At 50.6% G+C, this 24,391-nt stretch overlaps 1 protein-coding gene across 2 annotated transcripts in view; it reads right to left on the bottom strand.

Annotated features, from left to right (window-relative positions):
- The window catches only part of GGTA1 (glycoprotein alpha-galactosyltransferase 1 (inactive)), a 56,490-nt gene extending 32,105 nt beyond the window's left edge, over positions 1-24,385 (bottom strand). Inside the window, exon 1 of one of the 2 annotated variants that reach the window (XM_049637473.1) lies at positions 24,267-24,385. The gene's annotated coding sequence lies outside the window, so the exon portion shown is untranslated. Of the gene's footprint in view, positions 1-23,245; positions 23,352-24,266 lie in introns of those variants that run through there. The other variant, XM_049637481.1, reaches the window with a different exon arrangement.
- Positions 24,386-24,391: the final 6 nt, after the last annotated feature.

The following is a 24,391-nucleotide window of genomic DNA, read 5'->3' on the forward strand; positions in this document are numbered from 1 at the left end:
CTCCGCGTCCTGGCAGATGAAAAGCTTGGGCTAGTGTCTCTTACTCTGCATTGCACCCCAGCTCTGGGGGGTCTCGGCACCCCTCAAGGCCTGCCACGGACCCTGGCTGCAGGCCTCTGCACAGGGGTGGCTGGTGCTTTCAGACAGAAGGGGACACAGAAGGGGAGGCCCCAGCCTGTGGGTGGAGGAGGGGCCCTCTGGGTAGGAGGCCAGAGCCAACAGGTGTGCCTAATCCAAGGCTTTATCTGGCTGCGATCAGAGCATCGGAACCGCTGAGAGGCAAGTTCCACTCGGCCTTCTCCTCCCTCGGCCACCACGGGAGGCCCTGGAACCAGCAAGGAAGCATTTCACAGGCAGAGAAGGGAATGTTTGCAGGCCTGTCTCTGCCTGGGTCCTGTTCTCGCTCCCAGGGCAGAGCCTGTCTCTCAGGGGGCCGGCTTGAGTCCCAGCCCCGCTGTGTCCAGCTAGCCCAGCCTACCTCCCAAAGGTGGCCACCCATTTACGGCATCCACACCAGGCAGCCTCTGCTTGGAGGCTTCTAGTGGCGGGAACTCTGCCCCATCTCTACGCTTCCCTGATTCGAAGGCACATCTTTTCAGTGTGGAACTGACCCCTGCTTCCCAGAACGTTATCACAGCAATAAAGGCCACCATTCATTTACATACACCATTTCACTGGACCCTTTCTGTGGTCAGCGACAATCCTCTCCATCTCGGCCAGGGAGCCGAGGCTCCGAGGTTGAGGAACCCGGACAAGATCACGCAGCCAATAAGCTCTGCCTGTCCGTGCAGCCGTGTCTTCCCCCCTGAACCTGACAGGTCCTCAGAGACAGAGCTGCCGACCCTTTCCTCCGCACACCCCATCTCCCCTGGCCATGCCACCAGCATTTATTCCATCAATAGACATTTGGGGGCACTTCTTTGGTACCAGGCACCGTGTTGGGACGGGGACACACGCCGCACAGAATGAATGAGACCCACTGCCTCCACTTTTCAAATCCGAGTCTGCTGAGAGGGACATGTGTGTCCACAAATGCCCAGATGCCATCTGTAGGCGTCAGCTACTGCCATCAGACTACCCAGGCTGGCCCTCACACACGTCCACCGGCCGAAGTCAGGGCTCCTGACCACATCAGGGTCCCTCTCCTGTTGCTTTATTCTGTTTTTACCGTCCTCCTATTTCCACTACCTGTGCTTTGCCTTTCTGCAGCCTTTGCCTTTGCCTGGTGTGGGCAAGAAAGGCCCTGCAAAATCAGGGTGACTATTCACACTGCTTTCCCTAGGATGGTTCTGGTTTATATCCGTCGGGGAGCAGTTAACAGGTCGATGTTTTAGTGTCCCCTCGCACTTTCAAAAGTGTGCCAGTCTGGAGGATAAATCATAGGGTCACTATGATGTAACGCCTGTTCAATAGAATAAAGAGAGTTCAATGATGTCCTCTTCAAGATCCTTTCCAGCTAGGATCCGGGGCTTGTGTTTACCACCTGCTGGTCTCTTAGGATCCCCCTCTCCGGCGCCCAGAGTCTTTCCTGCAGCTGCTCAGAGGTGGTACAAGCCGAGTCCTTCCAGGTGCCCCTCTGCTCCATCCCTGCCCTCAACCTGTCCTGCTCAGTGCCTTGGCTGGGATCACCTCGACTGCTCCCTCCTTCCTCTGTGCAGGCCAGGAGGTATTCAGAGGCTAAGAATTTACTGGAAAATCCTGAGGTTGTTTTGCCTTATTCCACCCCCCGCCCCCGCCCCAACATTAGGTTTTCTTAGGTCTCTTGTAATAAATTGGCTCGAAACTTCCAAGAATGAATCTCAAAAGGTGCGGTTCCAGGAACTCTAGCCATAAGCTAAAAAATGAAACAAAACAACTTTTAGTTGAGGTGGCTTTTTCTTCTCCTGTTCTTGGAATGAGACAGGTCTGGACTCAAATCCCAGCCCTGTTGACTTTTTTTGCTATTTTGGCCCTGGATAAATCACTTACACTCTATGAGCCTCAGCTTCCTCATCTGTAAAACAGGGACGATTCCTTGCTCCTTGGGTTGTTGAAAGGATGAGCAACGATGTGTGTAAAGCTCCTGGTCCCTTGCAGGTACTTAGGAAGAGGGAGCTCGTGTTATCATCACTGATGTCTAAGACACAAGGTCTGTCTCAGCCTCGTCATAGTGGTAGGAGGCAGCGTGGCACAGAGGTGAAAGCCTGCATTTGAGTGAGACAGGCCCGGCATTGACTAAATGGGTGACCTTGTGCAAATCATGCGAGCCTTCTGAGACTTGGTCTCTCTCCTCTGTAAAATGAGAGTAACGTTGCCTTTCTCTTCGACCACGGTGAACGGGATGGTGCGCATAAAGCGCCAGGCATAGGGCCTGACGTTGGAATAGGTGCCCAGTAAATGGCAGCTACTCCACTCCTAATAATGATTATTCCAGAAACCTCCCCCTCACAGGCTCTGGCATCACCTGCTCTGTGTCCCCAAAGAGTATACCATGTTCCCGTGTCCTAAAAACCACCAGCCCTTCCTTTGCGTGGGGCATTTTCAAATCTTCCCACCTGCTGGAGCCTCCCCAGCCTGCGAAGCAGGGTAAGCACTGCTCTTTCCACCGGCAGAGGAGGAGGCAGGTGACTTGGCCAAGGTGACTGTCCTGGAAGCTGGTCTTGGGTGGAGCCAAGGCCTTCTCCAACCTCCTTCTTCCCCGTAGGAAGTCTGAAAGTCACTGATTCAGTCAAAGTGGAGGGAATTGTGTATCCGCTTGCTTATTCGTTCATTAAATAAGCATTTATTTCGTGCCAATATTGGCACCTACCGCGTGCCAGGCACTGTTCGGCCCACTAGGTCTACAAGGATTAGCCAATATGGCCTCTCTGTCATGGAGCGCCAGTGCAAGGCTGAGCCCAGAAACCAAGCGTCATGCCACGAAAGGCATTCTGCAACTGAGGGGAATGTCCTGAGACAGAAAAGACACAGGAGCCCCCCAACATTCAGTCACTCCCTTACTCTGAGCTGCATGGATTTCCAGCGGAATCAGAAAAAACAATCTCACAGGCCACCTTTCCCATGTGGCTGCAGGAACATCCTTACTGACCAGGGTCACTCTACTCTCAAGCATGCCCCCCAAGTCTTCTGGGCTGCTTCATTTTTCTCTTTTCTTTTTAACATGTATTTATTTTTGAGAGACAGAGGGAGACAGAGTGCAAGCCGGGGACGGGCAGAGAGAGAGGGAGACACAGAATCTGAAGCAGGCTCCAGGCTCGGATCCGTCAGCACAGAGCCCGACGTGGGGCTCGGACCCACAAACCGTGAGATCATGACCTGAGCTGAAGTCCGATGCTTAACCGGCTGAGCCACCCAGCCACCCCGAGCTGCTTTATTTTCTAGATGAGAAAACTGAGGCTCCAAGGGTGATAAATGACTGATCCAGGGCCACCTGGCAATGAAGTAAGGCGACCAAAGCTGGTACCCAGGTGTCTGGCATCTCTCCAGGATGAGATGCCTTGTAACCACAGCACAGGAAATCGAAGGGCTGAGGGAGGGGCTGGAGGCTGCAGTCAACTGTCTTCTTCCCAAGTTTCCTTATCTGTGGCCAAGAAAACCCCAGAAGCCTCTGCCAGGAATGGCCACATCACTGTCCTTCCCTTTCCCCGGCTCCACTGTTCTTGAACGATTCGGGGAGGCCATGGTGGGCTTGCTGATGTGAGCACAGAGACGGTGCTGGGAAGAGGTGAGCACCGGATGGCCTGAAGCTAGTGAGGCATCCGATTTAGAAAAAACATCCTCACCGAAGCATAAACGTAAAAAGAGCTCAGGAATGGAGCAAAACCACCTAACTACAAGCTCCACTTAAGAAGCATCGCATGGGTCTGTTACGACAAATGTGGCATCAATTCCCCAATCCGACCCTGTTGCCTTTGCCTTCCCCACGAATTTAAGGCCCAGAGCCCTCAGGGAAGCATCACCTGCCCTCTTTGTGGCCACAGCTTCTTCTCTGAGCTTCTGCTTTTGTTCCCCGCGAGATGTTGTCAGTTTTGCAGCCGGCTGAGAAGTGGCTTTGGGGTTTTTGCTCTGGGTGTGGTTTCCTTGCACTCACAAGGCTCTGTCTGCACGACCCAGGCTGCTAACCTCAGGCACAGAAGGGAATATCCCACTGAGGTAGTCATTAATGCTGTTCCACCAAATATGTCCAGCTTTCCCCCTTCACCGTAGGATTTCATTTCCTGGGGCCCTTGGGGTCAGGGACTAGTGACTAGTCTGACCAGTATAATAAGAGTGGGCTATTCAATTGCCAAGACCTCCTAGGGCTCTTTTTTCTCTGTGCTCCGGAGTACATACAAGAAGGTGTTCCATCAGGGGTGTCTGGGTGGCTCAGTTGGTTAAGCATTGACTCCTGATGTGGACTCAGGTCACAGTCCCAGGGTTCATAGGATCGAGCCCCATGGCAGGCTCTGCGTTGACAATGCAAGGCCTGCTAGGGACTCTCTCTCTCCCTCTCTCTCTGCCCCCTCCCCTGCTCATGCTTTCTTTCTCTCCCTCAAAATAAATAAATAAACTTAAAAAAAAAAAAAAAAAAAGAAGGTGTTCCATCAGGCTGGGTCTGTGAGTGAAGGGCACAGCCACCAGCTGGCCCAGGATGCTCATATCCATGAGAGTAGGAAATCAACCTTTATGGGTTTGGGCCTTAGGATCTAGGGGCTGTTTGTTACTGCAGTATAACCTGCTCCATCCTGACTGATACACTGCCCATCTCACACAGGGCAGGAGCTTCTCTAGGTCTACCCTCTTCTCTGGGAAACCTTCACTGTCCTCATCAGTGAGGGCCATGCATGAACAAAGGCAAGTAAAATGGAGGCAAGAACATTTCTCTAATGTCCTGGGGAGATTTTCTCCTTAAGACCCGAAGACAGGTGAGCATTCAGCTACGTTTGAAAAGAATGAGAAGGAAGTTGAGAGTGCTGTTCTCTAAGGCCTTCCTTTCCTATGAAGAAGCTAATCACTTGATAAGAGCAAGTGGGGCTGCAGCCTGAGAGCCCTCCGGGTTAGCAGCAGGTGCCGTGGACACTGGGAGGGGACACTGGCTGGGAGGTAAGGGCACAGGGTGCCAAGCAGTACTGTAAGCCTGCTGGGGTTGGCACTGAGCCAGCCACCCGGTCCCATTCACCAGCCCGGGGACAGTGGCAGAGATGGAAACTTGCCTGATTCGTTGCAGTCAGGGATTGAACCGGCCGGGGCGGGTGGGCCAGAAAGACGAGCAGGGGGATGTGGTCCATGCAGTAGAGGACATGTGACTTAACCAATCCATCATTGGAGGAGAGGAGGTGGAACTCACAACATCCTGTACAGTAGATTCTCCTGTTACATTTTACAGAGAAGGACAACTGAGGCCCAGAGAGACGGTACCGCTTGCCCAGCTCCGACAGCTAAAGGTCAGAGCCAGAACCAACCGAAGCCTGGCCGGCCCCAAAGCTTGGCCGCTACCTGGTACTCTTTTAGCCAGAAGCCACGTCACTCCCTTTTGAGCTCCTCTTAGCCCTTCATCGGGCTTTTCGTCTACACCTTAACGTCTCCTTTTAATTACTAGTTCACACAGACCTACTCTCCCAATCCAGACTGTGAGCTCCTGAAGGGCAGGAATCTGTATTTTATATAATAGTTCATAACAGCAGTAGTAGCAACCACAAACACTACTCTTTGTGCTGAACGCACACAACGTGCCAAGCTGTGTTCTGAGCACGGGACACCCACCACTCAATTCCCACGGCCCTCTGTGAAGACAGGTGCCAAAATCATCCCCATCTTGCAGATGAGAAAAGACCTCCGTTGGGCTGGGCTGAAATTCAACCCCGACTATTAATATTTTCAAAACTAGAGTTCAACTCGACTCGTTTCTTCTATAATCTCATTTATTTTATTTTATTTCTTATATTTTCAAACATTCTCAGAAGGAGTCTATGGACTTCTCCGGATGCCAAAGGCGCCCATGGCAAAGGTGGCTGCCAGGATTCCAGAGGCAGGCTTCTGTCCCCAGCGATCCCACAGAACCCAGAGCTCCTGGCTGGGTAAGGGACCCTACGACATCTTCACCCAAGGTTAGGGAGAGAATAATCGATACTTTAGCCCATCCGCACATCATAAATACCTAACTAGCATAAATACTCTGATGTCAGCAGCATGAGCCCCTGGATAACGTTCATCGTAATAAACAAGTCACTTGTTCCCCCCGCCCAAAAAAAACACCACAGTGTTTAGTGTCCAGTGTGCTCATTAGAAAAGCATCAGCTGTGGATCACAAATGGGGATCATAGGAGGGTTTGTAGCAGCTGCCTCTGGATATAATGCTGGCTGACCTTAGGCCCAGACTATGCCTCCTTGAGGGTTGACTAGCTGGCCTTCCCCCGTTAGACTTGTTTTCTTAGCATCTGGGCACTGGCTCAGTCTAAATAGCACTAACGTGATATCCCATCCTCTATACGCTTACGGTTTATAAAGTAAATTGCAGGCGTCCAAACAGGCACACTGAATCACAAGCCAGGCAGAACTTGCTAGATTTCAGAAAATCCGGGCTATTATCGGACTCGGGGATAAGACAGCCGGAGCCAACGCTCCCTGCCCAGACCAGACAGCTGTCCTCTTTGCCAGCTGGCCCGTGCCGAGTGCTGAGCCTCAGGACACATGGTGCCAGTCCAGACACTGCTCTGATGGGCTACATGACCTTCCATAAGTTGCTAGCTGATTTTTTTATCCTCCAAATACGGGGTGTGTACCAGATCCAATTCCAGTCAATAATCACAAAGCACCCAGTGTGTGCCCGGAACTGTGGGGGGTGCAGAGACCATACAAGCTTACATACTGGTCAGGGAGCCGGTGCTGGAAGCAATGAACTATTTGTTACCTGCGACGGAAAGAAGTCAGTGCGAGTAGGGATGGAAGTGATGTGTTCTGTTCTGGGGCCACAGAGGAAGGAGTAAGCTGTCTGCACGGGGCTGGGCAGCCAGGCTTCAAAGAGGAAGGGGCTCCATTTGAACTGGGCCTCAAAGGGTGAGTGGGTGGGGAACAGCATTCAGGGTTGAAGGACAAGCAAGTGACAATGCAGGGGCTGGAATGTGAGCACCCCACATTGCCCAGTGTGGACTGCGGAGCAAGGAATCCAGTCCTGGTGTCTCCCTACATCTACTGCCTTGGAGTCCAGAAGACTCCCCGGAACCTTATTTTTACAAGCTTCTTAAGTGATTCCAACATGCAGGCAGTAGGTGCTACGTGTTGAGAAAAAAAAAAAAAATGAATGAGTACAAGAATGAACTTGACCTCAGGTAAGTCCCTTCCAGTCCCGAGATGTCATCCCTTCTTTAAAATAAAGGCGCTGGGTCAGCCTGGTGGTTTTTCAAATTTTGTTCTGGAGAACCCGTGAATCTCCCAAAGTGCCTCAGACACCACAGAGGGGGAGATGGGGTGCCGAGAGAGCAGAACTCTGAGCCCCTATCCACACTTCTTTAGTTCATCTTCCCTTTTATCTGTTTGCTATTATATGCTGTGCTTCTTTAAAATTTTTTTTTCAACGTTTTTTATTTATTTTTGGGACAGAGAGAGACAGAGCATGAACGGGGGAGGGGCAGAGAGAGAGGGAGACACAGAATCGGAAACAGGCTCCAGGCTCCGAGCCATCAGCCCAGAGCCTGACGCGGGGCTCGAACTCACGGACCGCGAGATCGTGACCTGGCTGAAGTCGGACGCTTAACCGACTGCGCCACCCAGGCGCCCCTATATGCTGTGCTTCTATGCACCATTTTGTTTGTAGTAAAGTTTCCTTGGCTACAAAGAACTTTTTTTTTTTTTTAATTTATTATTTTTGAGAGACAGAGTCAGAGCATGAGCAGGGGAGGGGTAGGGAGAGAGGGAGATAAGTCCGAAGCAGGCTCCAGGCTCCGCACTGTCAGCACAGAGCCCGACGCGGGGCTCGAACTCATGAACTGCGAGATCATGACCCAAGCCAAAGTTGGACGCTTAACCAACTGAGCCACCCAGGCACCGTGGCTACAAAGAACTTTAAAAAAAAAAAATTTTTTTTTATGTTTATTTATTTTTTGATAGAACACAAGCGGGGTAGGAAAAGAGAGAGAGGGAGGCACAGAATCTGAAGCAGGCTCCAGGCTCTGAGCTGTCAGCACAGAGCCTGACGTGTGGATCGAACCCACAGACCGTGAGATCGTGACCTGAGCCAAAGTCGGATACTTAACCAACTGAGCCACCCAGGCACTCTGGCTACCCGGAGTAGAAAAAACTTTTAAAGCCACTGAATTGGCTGATCATCCAAGAATCCCCGAAGAGAAATTTTTAAATTCCTTAAAGGCAGTTAACCTACCTTTGTTGAATATTTCTCAAACAGGTGTGGACACAGCATGGAGCCTGCTTACCAGGCTCTTTATTTGACCATCATGATTTAAAATCTTCTGGTGTGGTCCAGAAATCAATGAGTGGAGGGGGGGAAATGTGGATAGCAATGCAATAGAATATTACACAAACTTAAAAAAATGTTTTTGAAGAATAGGTAATAAAATGGAACGTTAAATGAGAAAGCCAGATACCAAACTGCACAAAGGCTATGATCTCAGCTCTGGATCTAATACATCAGAATTACTGGACAAGTATGGCGGTTCCTCAAAAAATTAAACATGGAATTCTCTACACCCAAAAGAATTGAGGACGGAGACTTGAAGTGAGATTTGTACACCAATGTCTAGGCAGCATTATTCACAATAGCCAAAAAGGTAGAAACAACTCAGAAGTCCACTGACGAATGCGTGGATAAACAAAATATGGTGTATACATACAACGGAGTATTATTTAGCCTTGAAAAGGAACGAGATTCTGACACCCACTTCAACGGCGATAAACCTTGAAAACGTGCCAAGTGAAATAAGCCAGACACAAAAGGACGAACACTGGATGATGTTACTTAGATGAGGTGTGTAGTCAAATTCCTGGAGGTGGAAAGTAGAGTGGGGGATACCACGGCCTGGGGTGTGGAGGGAATGAGCAGTTTATTGCTTCCGGGGGACAGAGCGTCTGTTTTGGATGATGGGAATGTTCCAGAGGTGGACAGTACGGATGGTTGCACAATAATGCAAGTGTATTTAATGCTACTGAATGGTACACTCAAAAAATGTTATAATGGTAAATTTTATGTCATGTATATTTCACCACAATAAAAAAAAAAAAAAAATACCAGCCAGAACTAGATCGGCATGGTAACAATGGTGAATTGTGTGCGACGAGATTGTGGCAGACTGATCACTTTATTCTTTCCACTTCTCTGCATTTTCAAATGTTCTACGAGAATAAATTACTCCGGAAACCGGACACACAGCTATTTAATTAAACAAATCTGGTGGTTCTCTGACACTTCCCAAAAATGCCTTGTTGTCCTTTACGTAAATGGGAGCAATACTTTATGTACTTAATACAAGGAGCCAAGTTCAAGGATGCCAACTCAAGTATACACCAAGCTGCTCAGTCAAAATAAATGACAGGCAGACTGCCTCCCCTTTTTAAGACTAGTTGTCCTCATCTATATTTAAATAAGTTTCAAATAAAAACGGAACCCAAATAAATCTTCTAATGAGCTTCCCAAGAAGCTGTCTGGCTTGGAGATACTCAAATGCAAACTGAAGAGAGAAAGAAAGCTGCAGAAAAGTGGGAGACAGCCAACGTTTTCCCCAGGACAGTAAGGCACTGCAGCTGGGGAAGTGACTTCGTCAGTGAATTTCTATCCCGTCTGCTTCTGGAAGATGTCCTTGGGTAGAAAGGATTCAGAATCCAGAAGAGGCCCTTTGTATTCACTGCAAATCCACCCCCTCCAACATCCCCCCCCCCCATAAATGTTGATAAAATATTCCAAGGATATTAATGGTTGGAAAGGCAGCCAATGTGTCTACCTGCCAGGGTGCCCTCCACCCTAGACCGCCTGGGTCCCCTTTTCCTGGCTCTTGGGCCCTCTGCCTGCCCACAGAGTGCTTCCTCACTGGCCATGTGACCTCAGGCAGTGTCCTTACCCAACCAATGGGAAGAAAGGCACCCACCTTGTAGGGCTATGGTAGGGGTTAAACGATGTCGCCTGTGTAAAGTGTCACTGAGGTGTTGGGTGCATGGTAGGTGCTCACAAGCTTCTTCCTTTGCACCCTAGTTCACTGTTCAAGATTCACGCGTGTCTCGGTGGGACGTTGAAGAGTAGTGCCAAAGGTAGCTAATGCCGAGTGGCAGGTTTTAGAATCACGGTAAAACAGTAGGGAGAAGAGAGGCTCTTTCAGACCTGGGGTTCAAGGATGGCCCTGGAAGGCAGGCGAAGGGAGCCCAGCAGCCCCATGGAGCCCAGCTCTAGCTCCCACATTGGCCAGCATAAAGCTCTTTCATGGGAGTCTGGGTGAAATCCTCAGAGAAGGAAGACGGGCTCCATTTCACGGATGAAGACACAGAAACTCAAAGAGGCTGTCTGTCTTTTTCAAAGGCACACAGTTGGGGAATAACCAGATACAGGGTTTTCTCAAACTCCCTTGGCATGAAATGGCGGAGGGGGGGCTGATAATTCCAGCTCTGCCACAAAGTCCTTTGTTTAGTTAGGTGTTAGTCTCTTGCCTCTCTCCTTAAAAGAAAAAAAATTTTTTTTTAAAGAAAAGGTGAGGAGGGGACAGGAAGAAAAATTCTTTGAGGCACTACACTAGGTTCACTTCCAATCTCTGGGCTTTGGCCTTCTCATGTACAAAATAAGGCACTTCCTGCCTCAAGACATTGCCACCGGCTCTCCCCTCTGCCTGAGACACCTTTCCCGGCCCCCTCACACCCATGCACCCTCCTTCCGGTCCTTAAGCTTCAATGACAATGTCACCCCCCAAGGGAAGGCTTCCCCGTTCTATTCTTACACTCCTTTGTAGCACCCTACGTCCTTGTCCTTCTGTTGGGGCACTGACCCCTATTTGGACACCTAGGTGTGATTCTTTGATTGACACACATCTCTCCATGAGACGGAGATTAATTAGCTGGCAGAGAGGCGGCAGTCAATGGCATTTGTTGTATGTTGACTCAAAAAGCGAGTTCTCCTCAGGGCTCTGTTCTTCAGAAAGTGCCCTCCCATCCCCACCCCCTCCTCAGGCTCTCATCTGCAAAACATAGGGAGGTGGATGGGGCACCTCTTAGATTTCTGCCAGCTCACACATTCTATGATTTTATCACCTCAACAGACAAACGAACAAGGGACAAACCAAACCCAAACCTACAACCATTGTGATTCCAGCTCTCTGGACAAGTTCGTAGAACAGGTTCTTACACTCTCGGGCCTCAGTGTCCCTAGCTACAGAACGAAGCATTCAGGTACAGCCTTCTAGGCTCTTCCCATCACCGACAATGGTAATTCCAGTAACAAGCCTCCCCCCTCCCCTTGCCTTTCACCAAGAGCTGTACCTCATTCCGGGCACACAAACAGGAAATGTGACATCCAGGAGCTGATGAGCGGCTTGTTTCTCTGAAGCCTGGGCGGGTGACTGGGGGAACGACGAGTTTCTGAACCTTCTACCGAAGCTGAGAGTCCGTGCCAAAGACATTTCTCCAACAGTGTGGGCGGAGGGCACTACTGGTGCCTACCTGGGCCCCCTACGTCACCCCCACCCTGGTGCATTCGCAGGGGCCGTGCAGTCCAGAATGAGCAGATTAACAGTCTTGAGGGCGTCCCTGTGACCGTTCCTCTGAAGGCACTGAATCCCGGGACGGAGTAGAAGGTGGAGGGCAGGACACCTAGGCTCTGGCTCACGCCCCTCTCTGGGCCTGGGTTTCCCCATCTGTTGAGTAAGGGGACTGAATTCGGGACTGTGCCACGTCCCTGCCCACTCTGTTTTTTCTTCCGGGAGGCGGTGTGGTGCCATGATGAAGGCCATCGCCCCCTGCCCATATCTGAGAATCAAATCTCTCCTTCACCGGGTGGCCCTGGGAAATTTCTTAATCTTTCTGTGCCTCAGTTTCCTCATTTGTAAAACTGGGGTTTCTCGATGAGGAACAGGCAGGGCTCCTGTAGAGCTCTTAGACAGCATCTGACGTGAATAAGTGGCCAGTAAGTGTGAGCTGTTTTTTTTATCATCACCCTGGCTTCTGGATCACTTCCCTTTCTCGCCCTGCCCATACACGGACCAGGCTGGCTGTGAGGACCACGGCGGCAGCCCTGTCCCTCAGAGGAAGCAGATCCCAGAACCCGGCCCAGCCTCAGTGTCCTCCCCAGCACAGGCAGGACACAAAATACCTGCTTCTGCCAGCCGCTGTGGGAACGAAAAGGAGCCTTGACCTACGTCCCCCAGGGCTGTGGCTCTCAAAGCGTGGCCCGCAGAAGGATGCCGTTTTTTCCTCCGTGAGGAGGCAGAGAAGTTGAGAGTATGTTCAATTGGCTGTATTTTAACAAAATATCATCTGTGGAGGATTAGTCACAAGAAGGATGGTTCTTCCACATCAAGGCATCAGGCATGGTGCAGGAGACACAGGGTCATTGCTCTGTCTCCTGCAGCTGCCCAACTTGGCTCCAGTGGGCTCTGTGTCCAAGGTGGAGTTCTGGGCTCCTATCTTTCTAGAACGACTCACCCAGGCAGACTGCCAGTCTTGACCCGAGAGCATTTCACCCAGTGGCAAATGCAATGGGTCTCGAAATATCTGTTGCCACTGAATAGGCAGCGACTGGCTCTCAGCAGAGCCCAGAGGGCTGGGCAGGGACCAGTCATGGCTGCTCAAGGAGAGTCACTGGCACTCAGTGTTTTGAAAAGCTGTCCACAGAGGAAAAGAATAAAACCGACGGTCCTCAAAACCCAGGCACTAGCTCCTACCCTTGAAGATGCTCAGTTGCGAGTCTCTGTTTGGCAGCCATGTTCGGAAGGGATGTCTTTCTCAGGGATCGAGCCTTTTTATAGCTGAAGGGAACCTTAGGGGCCTCCGCCCAAATCCTTTTCTTTCACAGATGAAGGAAAAGGTTCAAGAAAAGATGACTTTTATAGCAGAGGCAGGATTTGAACCCTTGAAGCCTCCTTGACTTACTTCCATTTGTTCAACGGACCCATGGTTACTGAAGGCCTGCTACATCGATGCACTCAGGACTCGACAGCGAACCAAAGAGGTAAGTACTCTATTCCCACAGAGCTCACCTTCCAGTTGGTAAGCAGATAAAATTAATAGTTGTAATTAACAAATAATTAAGGATATATAGTTTCAGTGGAAATATAACATATATTACATAGAATATATTAATACATTACTCATTAAATATTATTGTTTGGTAATAGTATCAAAATTAATTAATATATTAATATAATATAAACTCGGCGGTGGAAAGGGTTATAAAGCAAATAAAAGATGTCGACGTGTTGGAGACTGACTCGGGGGTGAGGGAGCTGCTGTCTGGGGATCCTCCTTGCGCCAGCCTCTCTCTGGGGTCCCCAGGGACCTCCCAAGCCAGTAGTGTGCTGTAGTTGGCTCACGTTGGCTTGCAAGGGCCAACCGTTCAATTTTTAGGAATTTGGCAAGTGAGCCGTTAAATACAGCCGTCATTAAAAATTCAATTGTATAAGCTTATAATTAAATGAGTCCTATTAAGAACGAAAGTATCCATCAAAACCCATCGCTTCCTAATTGTTTCATTACATGGTATGCTCCTGAGGTTATGTGCACCAATTGTGTTGAGACATAGCGGAAAATGCTATAGAAAAGTAGGCTCCCTCAAGTGGCGGCTTGAACGTGGTCATGGTGTAAATATTTACACTTAAGAGACTGGCAAACACCACATAACAGGGCTTTCAATTCTCCGGGAGCTAGTCACACTGTCTAGATCTAATCCGGGCCTTCTGTGTTCGTGGGAGTCTGTGTTCTTCCGGCCAGAGGGTGTGCGGTGTAGCCCCAACTCCCCTGGGGTTGTGGGGGCGGGGGGTGCAGGGAGCTTCCAGTCACATGGCCTGAACTTTCTCTTCCCTTTTTAAGGTTTCCACGGTGAGGAAGCAAGACTGGGATCTGTAAACGGATCTGTCTGCTTCTGCAAAACCGCGGCTCTGGTCAACAATATTCATCAAGGGTCTCTAAGATGGTGATTCATTCGTTCATTTGTTTATTTGGCTTTGATAAAATTAAGTCCCGTGGTAAGTGTCCCGAGGAGGTAAAAATTTTTATTTATTTATTGTTTGTTTGTTTGTTTGTTTTTAAGTGTTTATTTATTTTGAGAGGAAGAGCACGAGTGGGAGCAAGGAAGGGGCAGAGAGAGAGCGAGTGAATCCCCAGCAGGCTCCGCTCTGTCAGCGGAGAACCCGAGACGGGGCTCGATCTCACAAGCCGTAAGGCCCCGACCTGAGCCAAAATCAAGGGTTGGATGCTTACCCGACTGAGCCACCCAGCTGCCCCAGAAGGTAAAAATTTAAAGGAACTCCTGCAGAGAATCTGTAGAAGTGTGTGTCTTACTTCTGGATTTTCATGTTAGGTTTCCTTCCTTTAAATACATAACTGTTCTGATAACAGCTGAGTGAAGATACTAGACTTCCACTGATAATAATCATAAGGGTAGCTGCCATTTAATAGCATCACGTCACGAGACACATTTGTCTCTGAAATCCACACCAACCCATCTTACACCTGGGAACGTTGAGGTCCGGAGGTTCAATAACTTGACCAAGGCCAGGCTGCCCTTCCGAGAGTTCCCCAGAAGCCTTCTCCTGCCCGCAGTTACAGCTGTGTGGCCCTCCTTAGACCTGCAGGATTCTATGGCCCTAAGGGGGCCCCAACTCTCATGGCTTTGGCGAATTCTGCAGCTTCTCAGCTTAGCATCAGGAATCCCCTCCTGCCACCGGAGCAGAACAGGCCAGACACTTTCCCGTTTGTCCATATGCACCTGGAATGCACGTGAGTCACCTAGGCCTGACCAGTTAGTGGTGTTACATCCTAAAGAAATGGCACGAAGGTTCGGACGCCCATGAAATGTTACAGCGGCCTCAGGGGCAGCGAGAGCTAGAATTAGCTGCTATGCGGGGCGCCTGGGTGGCTCAGTCGGTCGGGCGTCCGACTTTGGCTCAGGTCATGATCTCGCGGTCTGTGAGTTTGAGCCCCGCGTCGGGCTCTGTGCTGACAGCTCCGAGTCTGGAGCCTGCTTCGGATTCTGTGTCTCCATCTCTCTCTGCCCCTCCCTCGCTCGTGCTCTGTCTCTCTGTCTCACAGAAATGAATAAACATTTTAAGAAATTAGAATTAATTGCCATACAAGACTCTGTGTTATCTACGGCCCAACTTCTACTGATTCTTGCCAGCTTGGTTTTCTAGCCTTCCCAGGGATACTGTGAGCAATAAAAGAAATCCTTCCAATGCGTGCCTTTTCTGCCACAGCGAGCTAGAATCTCCATCTGTTGCTTGCAACCCTGATCTCTGACCAGTACACGGTCCATGTGCTACTCAATACATCAGCCCCAAACATTTACTGAGCACTTGCACGCCAAGGAACGAATTCCCAAGCTCTCAATTAAATTTGCACATAAGAACATTAATTTTCCCTTCTTTTGCACAGCTCTGGCTAACATCTGAAAACAGAATTTGCTATGCAAAATACCACCGTGTAGACCACGAAAGAGTTAGTCAACCGAGCAAACGAAGACCAGTCCTTGCATTCAGGGAGCCATGCCCCCCTTCCAGGAACCCCTGCCACTGATTCTGAGCAGTTTCTTTGCCTTCCCCACAGATGCCAGGCAAGTCGTTCTCAGGGACAGCCTGCCGGCCACTTGAGGACTCGTGGTTCCCTGAGAAGGGAGGGGGGGCAGCAGTGCTTTTGCACACAGATGCTACCAACCCCAACAACGTCATCCCTCTGGGCACCTGGCCCGTTGTCCCGGGCTTGCTTCCTCCTCTGTGCTCCTCTGGCCACCAAGGCTGTCTGGGCTCTGGAACAGCCAGAGGGATATCAGGATGATTGGTTCTCACAGCTTCTTCCCTCTGCCTGAAACCCTCTTCCCTCTTTACCCCCTAACTCCCACAGGGCTCAGCGTACAGGGCGCTTCCTCAAGGAAGTCCTATCTGACTACCTCCCCCGACAGGTTCAGGCCCCCATGACACCCACCCTGCTCTTCTTCATGGCTCTCGCTGTGCGGTTGTTTTTTTTTTGTTTTTTTTATTTTTGTTTGTTTTTTTTTTTTTTTTTTTTTTTTTTTTTTACGACTATCTCCCAAGAGAATCCCAGCGTCCCCGTGGGCGGGGACTGTGTCTCTGTTCACTGCTACCTTCAGGTATCTAGCATAGCACACGGCAGCTGCCCAACGTATTCTGGGTGTGTCAGTAAATGAGTGAGTGAATTTATGGTGGCTCAGTGAATGCTGAATGAATAGCTAATTTCAAAGCATGAGTCTCTGGAACAGGTGCATCTCCCAGAACCACGTCCCCGGTGTCCCATCTGGCAAATGGGAGCCACAACCTCGGGCTCCCTCCGGGCACAACAGCTCCTCCTCCCCTTTGGCTTTTAGTTCGAGTGTTCATTTCCTGGGGGTTTGGACTTGCTGTTTTAACAGCAGGAGTTGCTCAGAGAGAAGTTTGCTAGATCACGGCCTCGGGGCCATTTTGCTGACAGGGAAACTAAGGCCCCAGCGGCTCCGACCACTGGGAGCATCAGTACAGGATGGGGCTGGGCCAGCTCACTTTCAGCCCAGACTCTTTTCTGTGTCCTGCCCGTCAGTGGACATTTAAAGCAAGGGTCCTGAAGACAAGAGCAGGGATGGAATTAAGAACTTTCCTTAAGAACTAATCACAAGACCTGGCCTCCCTCTCCTAGCCTCTTCCAGAAGCTGCCTTTCACCCTCTGGTTGATTTCTGTCTGAGCAGCACCAGGCAGGAGCCCTGTCCTGGGCGAGACATGGATCTGGGGCCCAGCATCCCTGAGCCTTCGGAACCACCTTTGCTCTCCCTGCCTGCCCCCTGCCAGGGTCTCCAGGCCATACTATATTTGGAGTCCGGACCTGGCTTCCGTGCCCTCGTTCTGCCATTCATTCTTGAGAGACTTTGGCCAAAACATTAGAAGTCCATCCTTCGGTTTCCCCCCACATAACGCGGGGGAATTATTTCTAATTTTCTGACCCTCACAGTGCTTTTGTGATGCTCAAACAAGATGGAAACACGACCTCACTCTTCAAACTGCCGACTCGCGTAGACAACCCCAATTATAATAATTCCATACTTATTTTTCTGTTTCCCCGGGGTTTTGCTGTCAACCCATAGCCAGCTGACCTCCTTCCAGGGCTCATTCTCCCCACCCAGCCTCTCAGTGCCATTCAACCCTCTTGCCAACATCCTCCCGGGAACCCCGCTCTGCCCCCGGCTTCCCAGACATGCTCTGCCTGGGCCCTCCTCCTCCCTCTCAGATCACTCACTCCCCTGAGTTGGGACCTGCCTCAAGGGGCAGCACCACACTCTCTCCTGCCATTGCCATCTGCCGAGCACACGTGGCTTCAGAGAGGAGCCACAGGAAGCACATGCCCACCACCCAGCTCCCTCGGGGAATGCCTGCGCGGGCTTTCCCCGGCGCCCAGAAACGTGAGCGCACGGCGTGGGGTCTCCATCCCGCCACCAGCCATCACCACCTCTCCCTCACGGAAACTCTATGTGGCAATAAAAATGAGCACAGTGGCTGCTGGAGCCCGCGTCCTGGCAGCAGCTCCCCCCGCCCCCCCGCCCCCCCCCCCCCCCCCCCGCCCCGGGCTGGGTCTGATTGCATGCAGCCGACCTCTGCGGCCTCCACGCTGGGTTTGGACAAGCCGAGCGGAGAGTAGCTCTCTGGCTGGAGACTTAAACGACATTTTTTTACTTCCTCTTTTTCGAACGGAAAGGCCTTTTCGAAGTTATTCTGGGTTGAGTATACTAAATGATGACCCCTTTGCTTTTAGTACACGGACCGGACTCTCTATCAGTGTGACTTCCCAAACTAACCCACCTGGCCTCCCTCTCCGAGGGGCGCGATGAAGCTCCTGTGAGCCGACCGTTCAGCCCAGGCAGAGAGGTGAGGGGTCTTGCTTCGGGCCTGACAGCTACTAAGGGTGCACACTCAGCAGGGGGCCTCCGGAGGCCACACTTAACCACCGGAGCAGGTCAGTTAAGAGGGCGGTGGTCGTGTGCAGCATGCCCTCTGGCTCCTGCGGCTCACAGAGAAAGGAAGAAAGGACCACACGTGACGGAATGTTAAGTTCAGGATGCCCAGGGTGGCGGGGGAGGGGGAGCGGGGGGCGGGGGAGGGCCGAATTTCCGGGAGGCAGGATGAAGAAACTGCCTTTTCACCGAGAGGATGATGATTGAGCTGGGTCTTGAAGGATGAGTAGGAGTCTGCAGGTGGATTTGGGGAGGAAGGGAGGAGGGGGTTCCAGGCAGAGGGGGCAGCATGGGAAAAAGCCCAGGGGCATAAAGCCAGGAGAGGGTGTCAGGAACTGTAGGAGATCCCTGAAGCTGGAGCAGAAAGTCGAAGGGATAGGGTGATGGGAAGAAAGCTGTTCAGAGAGCGGCTCGTGCGGGATCTTGGATGTCACGTAAAGGAACATGTAACTTACTCTGAGGGCAGAGTGGAGCCTGGGAGCGATCCAAAACCCAGTCAGTGTGGTGTCTGGGAAGGCTTAGGCTGCGGGGACAAGATGTACTGGAGGTCACAGCAGCCCAGCCTCTCCGGGCTGGAGAGGGGTGCAGGTGCACCTCAACTAAGCAGGAGCAGAGGGACGGAAGTAAAAGGACAACAAAGAGGTAGGACTGCCTAGATCATAGATTTGGGGGCGGGGCGGGGGGGAGACTCCCAGACAGAGGGATCGTGTGTGCAGAAATACAGCGATTTGAAAGCACACCGCCATGCTTGAAGAGAGAGCCACGGTACCAAGGAGTAGGTCGGCCGTGTGGGGGGGATTAGTTCAGAGAGAAAAGAATAAATGGAGACTCGTATCGGGGAGTCCTTAACAAATATATGTGGTCATTTGGATTACTGTTCCCGAGCATCATTCTCTGCCAGACAGCAAAGGCAGAGGGCTGTCAAGGGCTGCCTTGACGTTGGTTGCTGAAGGGTGGGGTGGCTCTGGCAATTTCTGAAAATAAGACACCGGTGCAGCGAGCTCCATCAATTGACTCTCCCTTACGAGAATGATTTCTCGGTAGCATGTGATACTGTTCGATAGCATTTTACCCACATTAGGACTTCTTTTAAAATTGAGGCCGGTCCTCTCAAGCCCTGCCGCTGCTCCATCAACCAAGTTGATGTGATATTCTTAATCTTTTGTTGTCATTTCAACCATCTTCACGGCCTCTTCACCAGTAGATGCTATCTCGAGGAACCGCTTTCTTTGCTCATCCATAAGAAGCAGCTTCTCATCTGCCAAGGTTCTCTCATGAGATTGCAGCAATGCAAATACAGTAATAGTGAAAGCGTTTGTTGAAATCATGAAGAAATTGCAAGAATGACCAAAAGGTGCCGTGAGCAAATGCTGTTGCCATAAATGGCGCACCTAGACTTTCTGGACCCAGGGTTGCCACAAACCTTCAATTTGTAAAAAAAATAAATAAATTAAATAAATAAATAAATAAATAAATGCAATGTCTGCAAAGCACAATAAAACAAAATGTGCCTGTATATACATCTGTCCCATTGCCTCTGGGCATGGACATATTACTGGCTTTGACCAGCAGCATGTGGGTAGAAGTGACAGTGTGCCAGTTTAGAGTAAAGGCTTTAAGAGGCATTACATCATTTCCTTCTTCCTCCAACTCTAACCATGAACATGACATATACCAGATAGAAGCAGCTCTTTCAGCCTATGTCCTGCAATGAGAAGACACATGGGCAGATCTTCTGGCTGGCTGGCACCTGCAGCACAGCCACAAAACCATGTATCACAATGGCTCTCCAGCCGTCATGTAAGGTGAACAATAAACTTTTGTGGTCAGAAGTTAAGATTGGGGGTTGTTTGTTATGCAGCATAGCTGCAGCAAAAGCTAGTTGATACACCCTCCATGAGAGATACTATAGCATGTCTCATATAGTGATACTCTATGATAGTATCATGTGATGCACACTATATGAGACACAAAGGGAGCAGATGGTGAAGAACTTTCCACGTCATGATTAAGAGTTGTGCACATGGAAGGTCAACAGAGAATTCTGTAGTCGATACACATTGGAACCTTCATTCACTCACACCCAGTCACAGAGGTGGAGACATCCATCCTTCTGCTCCTCTAGAATTTTGCCCTATTGGCCATCTCTTACCTCTCTTAGACTGAGTCCTTCCCCTGGCCTGTATCTCCCTTGTCTTTTCCGTCCTAAAATCCTTCCCTTCACCTTCACCTTCCTACAACTGTAGCTCAATCTCCCTCTGGTCTTTTCACACAAATTTCTTGAAAGTATTGCCTGTACTCACCATCTCCACTTCTTTCCCTCTCATATCTCAGCAATCTAACTTGTCTGTCCTCCATCCCACCAAAATTACTCCCAGCAGATTTCAGTAATCTCCTAACTGCCCAGTGCATCTTCCTGCCCTTATCTTCCCAGGCTGCTCCACACCATTTAGCGTGGGACCAAATACATTATCTCTGCCCTTGACCCAAATGTTCCTCGTTATGTATTCTCTCAGCTAGTGGTGCCATCATTCATCCAGTGACCCATGACAGAAAGCCAATACGAGATAATGAGTTGTGTCCGGCCTTGCCAAGTTTGTAGCATCTTTGAGACATCCAAGAAGAGATGCCCAGTGGGCAGTGAAACATGTGAATCGGGGACCCGAAACAGAGATGTGAACTGGAGATAAAGATGACTGCTCTGGAGGTAGCATTTAAAGTCATTGGCATGGGGGCACCTGGGTGGCTGAGTCAGTTAAGTGTCTGGCTCTTGCTTTCCAGGTCAGATCATGATCTCACAGTTCATGAGTTCGAGCCCCCATTGCACTCTGTGCTGACAGCACGGACCCTGCTTGGGATTCTTTCTCTCTCCCTCTCTCTTGCCCCTCCCCCCCCTTTCTCAAAATAAATAAATAGACTTTAAAAACAATTAAAAAAAAAAAAAGCTATAAGCGTGGACAAACTTGCTTAGTTTATAGAGTAAAAGTACCAGGTCTTAAATTGCAGGTGATACACAGAGAGCTCTCCTAAGCCCAGAATTTCCTATTCCTAATGTCACAATTCCAACAATTCCATTAGGTTCCTTCCCTCCGGAGGCATGGCTTCTGGTGGCCTCCACACCACCATCTTATTTTATATTCTGCCCCCTGTTCATGCTGTCTTCTCCAACAGCCCTTAAAATTGCATCATAAAAATAGAAGGTATAAGATACCATCACCCTGCCACTAAAATGGCTAAAATCAAAACGACTAAAATAAAAGCAACACCAAATATCATCAAGCATGTGGAATAATTGCAAGAGCCTTACGTTGCTGTGGGAAGGTAAAATGGTATACCCTATGACCCACGAATTTCAGTCCTACATGAAGACCAATGTCCACAAAAGAATTCTACAAGAAATAAGAGCTCAAACTGGAAATAACCCAACGCGTTCCTCAGTAAGGGAATAAATAAGCAAACCGTGGTATACCCATACAACAGAATAAACTACTACTCAAGCAATAAAAAGGAACAGACTACTCATATATGCAGCAATACAGGTGAATTTGGAAACCACTACGTCAAGTGAAATAAACCAGAGATATACAGTATGATTCTATTTACACGAAGTACAAGAGCAGGCAAAATTAATCAATGGTAATAAAATCAGGAAATGGTTGTCTGGGAGGGACAGAAGGAAAATTAGTTGGAAATGGAAACTTTCCAGGATGTTGCAAATATTTACCTGTCACTTTGCGTGGTGGTTGCATAGGTGTGAACAATTGTCAAAACATGTTTGAACTGAAGATTTGTGGATACTATTGTATCTAGATGATACTTTAATTAAAAATTAGAAAAATAATTTGTAAGGATCTACCAAAAACCACTAAAATAAAAAGAACGTACAGGGCAGAAAACACAGTCATTTCAAATACAATTATATTTATAGTGTGAATGTCCCTATATGAATGCCCAGTCTCCGGCTTAATGCTGTCCCCTTTCAGCTATTCTCGCTCACTCTTGCTCCCATCTTAATGATGTCTGTCCATTAGCTGTTTTCTAACCATTAGGAGAGATGATGTAATATAAAGAGCACAAGCCTTAGAGTCAGACAGGGCTGCATTCAAATCCCAGCCTTGAGTTAGAAGCTGAGCATCCGTGGGTGAGTTACTTGGCCTCTCTGAACTTCATTTCCTTTACTATAAAATGAGGCAACAAGATCCCCCACCCTGTTGTGTTGGGCTATGATAAGGGCAGTGTGCTGACTAGCTCCTGGGGAACCTAATTCTTTTTGATCTTAGCCTATGAACAAACTGTTAGTTCTACTCACATCTAAAGGTCCCACAAAAGTCCGAAAACATCTCAGAGGATGATTCATGGCTTCTTCTCCCAGAAGGGTAAGAAGGTGAACCAGAGGCCTTGGAGTTAGGATCCAGGTGAGCTGGTGCTAACAGCTGGAGAAATGGCTGCTTGGAGCCACCATGGCCAAGGGAAAGGTGCTCGTGGCCCATGACTCAGGAGACAGGCTTCCTGGCAAGGCTTGGCCACCAGAGAATCTTACACAAACCACTTTGCATACCTCTTGACTCAGTTTCTCCAAAGCAGACTGGATCTGAGGAATCTGATAACAAAAACAGCCCCTGGGGTTTCCCAATATACATAGGAGAGATAAAGGCAGAAGGGAGCTTGTTCCTTCTGAAAGAAAGGAAGGAGGGGTCAGAGCCCTGCCCTGTAGGCCCCCCTCCCCCACTACGGTGGCTCCAGAGCCAGGATCTCAAGACTCCCAGGAGCACAGTCTGCAATCTCCTGGACCAAGGTAAACCCCAGGGGCATTCCCAGCTCTGCTTTATTAAGTCATTGAATACCTGCCACTTCCAACAACAATTGAGATCTGCACCTGCCCCCCCTCCCCTGCCATCTGGTAGGAGAGACACGGTACACCCAGCAATAACTCAGAACCAGGGAGAAAGTGCTTGCTTAGTGCAGCCAAAGAGGCACAGAAGTGCAACAGAATAACCATGTCCCCACCGCAGGTCACACACGCTGGCATTTTCTTACTCAGAGCAGCACCCCCATTTCATAGTTGCAGAAACAGGCTTCCCGGGGATAGCGTCTCCCAGCTAAGAAGCAGTGAGGCCTGGGGTCCCCAGCATCTCCTGCCTCCTGAGACATACCTATTTCCAGGTAAATGAAGAAGGCAACGAGGCCTGCGCCAGATCCAGAAGGAGTGCAAACGGCGAGCAAAGCCACAGAAGCAGCCGCCTGGTCCCGGTTCCTTCCGGGGGCGGGATGGGAGAGGTGCAGGGGCGGCGGGGGAGGGGATGGTGGCGGGGAGGAGGAGAGGCGCTGACACCCTCCTCGCCTTCCTCCTCCTCCCCGGCCCGGCCAGCGGGCAGATTGGGAAATCTCAAGTCGCTCTGCTTTCTCTCCTCCAGCGCTAACAATTTTTTCCACTTTACTGTTTTTTGGATGCCTTTCAAGAGTTTGTGCAATCATTCTGTTTAGCTGTTTTTCTGCCATTTTCAACGGCGGGGTGGTGTCCCTTTCGAGCAGGAACGGGGCTGTTTGTAAAGTTGAAGGGACCCTGTCTCCTCCCTTCACCCCAGTGCAGCAGGCCCTTTTGCTGCCAAAGTTACAAATGTTTGAAACTTTCGCTGTGCCGAGTTTGGCTGGGTCCGCGCTCTCGGACCACTCCTCCTCCGTGCCCCAGCTTTCAGGGGCTCCGGCGCCCCCTCTCGTCACCCTCTCAGGCTCCCCCTTCTCAGGGGCATCCTCTTCCCAAGTAGTCCAGGGCGAGAGCCCTCCCTCTGTCCTGCCCCACGGGCGAGGACAGACCCCTCACTCCTTTCGAGATTCCCCCAGGGGCGGGGGTCCCACCGAGCACCCCCCGGGGCTCCTCTCTCCCGCCCGCACCCCGTCGGCCCCGTGGGGAGACCTCGGCCCGCCGCCCCTCCGGCGAGTCTGCAGGCTGGGCACAGGCAGCGACAGGGACAGGATGGGGACAGGGACCGGGGCAGAGAGAGAGAGAGAGAGCGACAAGAACAAAAGCGGGGACACAGGCAGGGCAGAAACAGGGCAGGGCCGGAGCGGTGGCCCCGCTCCTCTTCCCCGCCGCCCCCCAAGCCACGCCCGCAGCCCCCGGGCCGGGCCCAGCTCCCACCTCCCGGGGCTCGGGCGGCGCCCCGCGGGACCCACCTGATCCGCAGAGCCTGGGCGCACTCGGGGCCGGACCGCGCCTCGGCCCCCGGCCCGGCGGCGCCCTCGGCGGCCCGCACGGTGGCCGCGCCGCCTCTGCCCGAGCCCCGCGGGGCGCGCCGGGG

The sequence above is a fragment of the Panthera uncia genome, chromosome D4 (genome assembly GCF_023721935.1).
Source record: "Panthera uncia isolate 11264 chromosome D4, Puncia_PCG_1.0, whole genome shotgun sequence".
Taxonomy (NCBI): domain Eukaryota; kingdom Metazoa; phylum Chordata; class Mammalia; order Carnivora; family Felidae; genus Panthera; species Panthera uncia.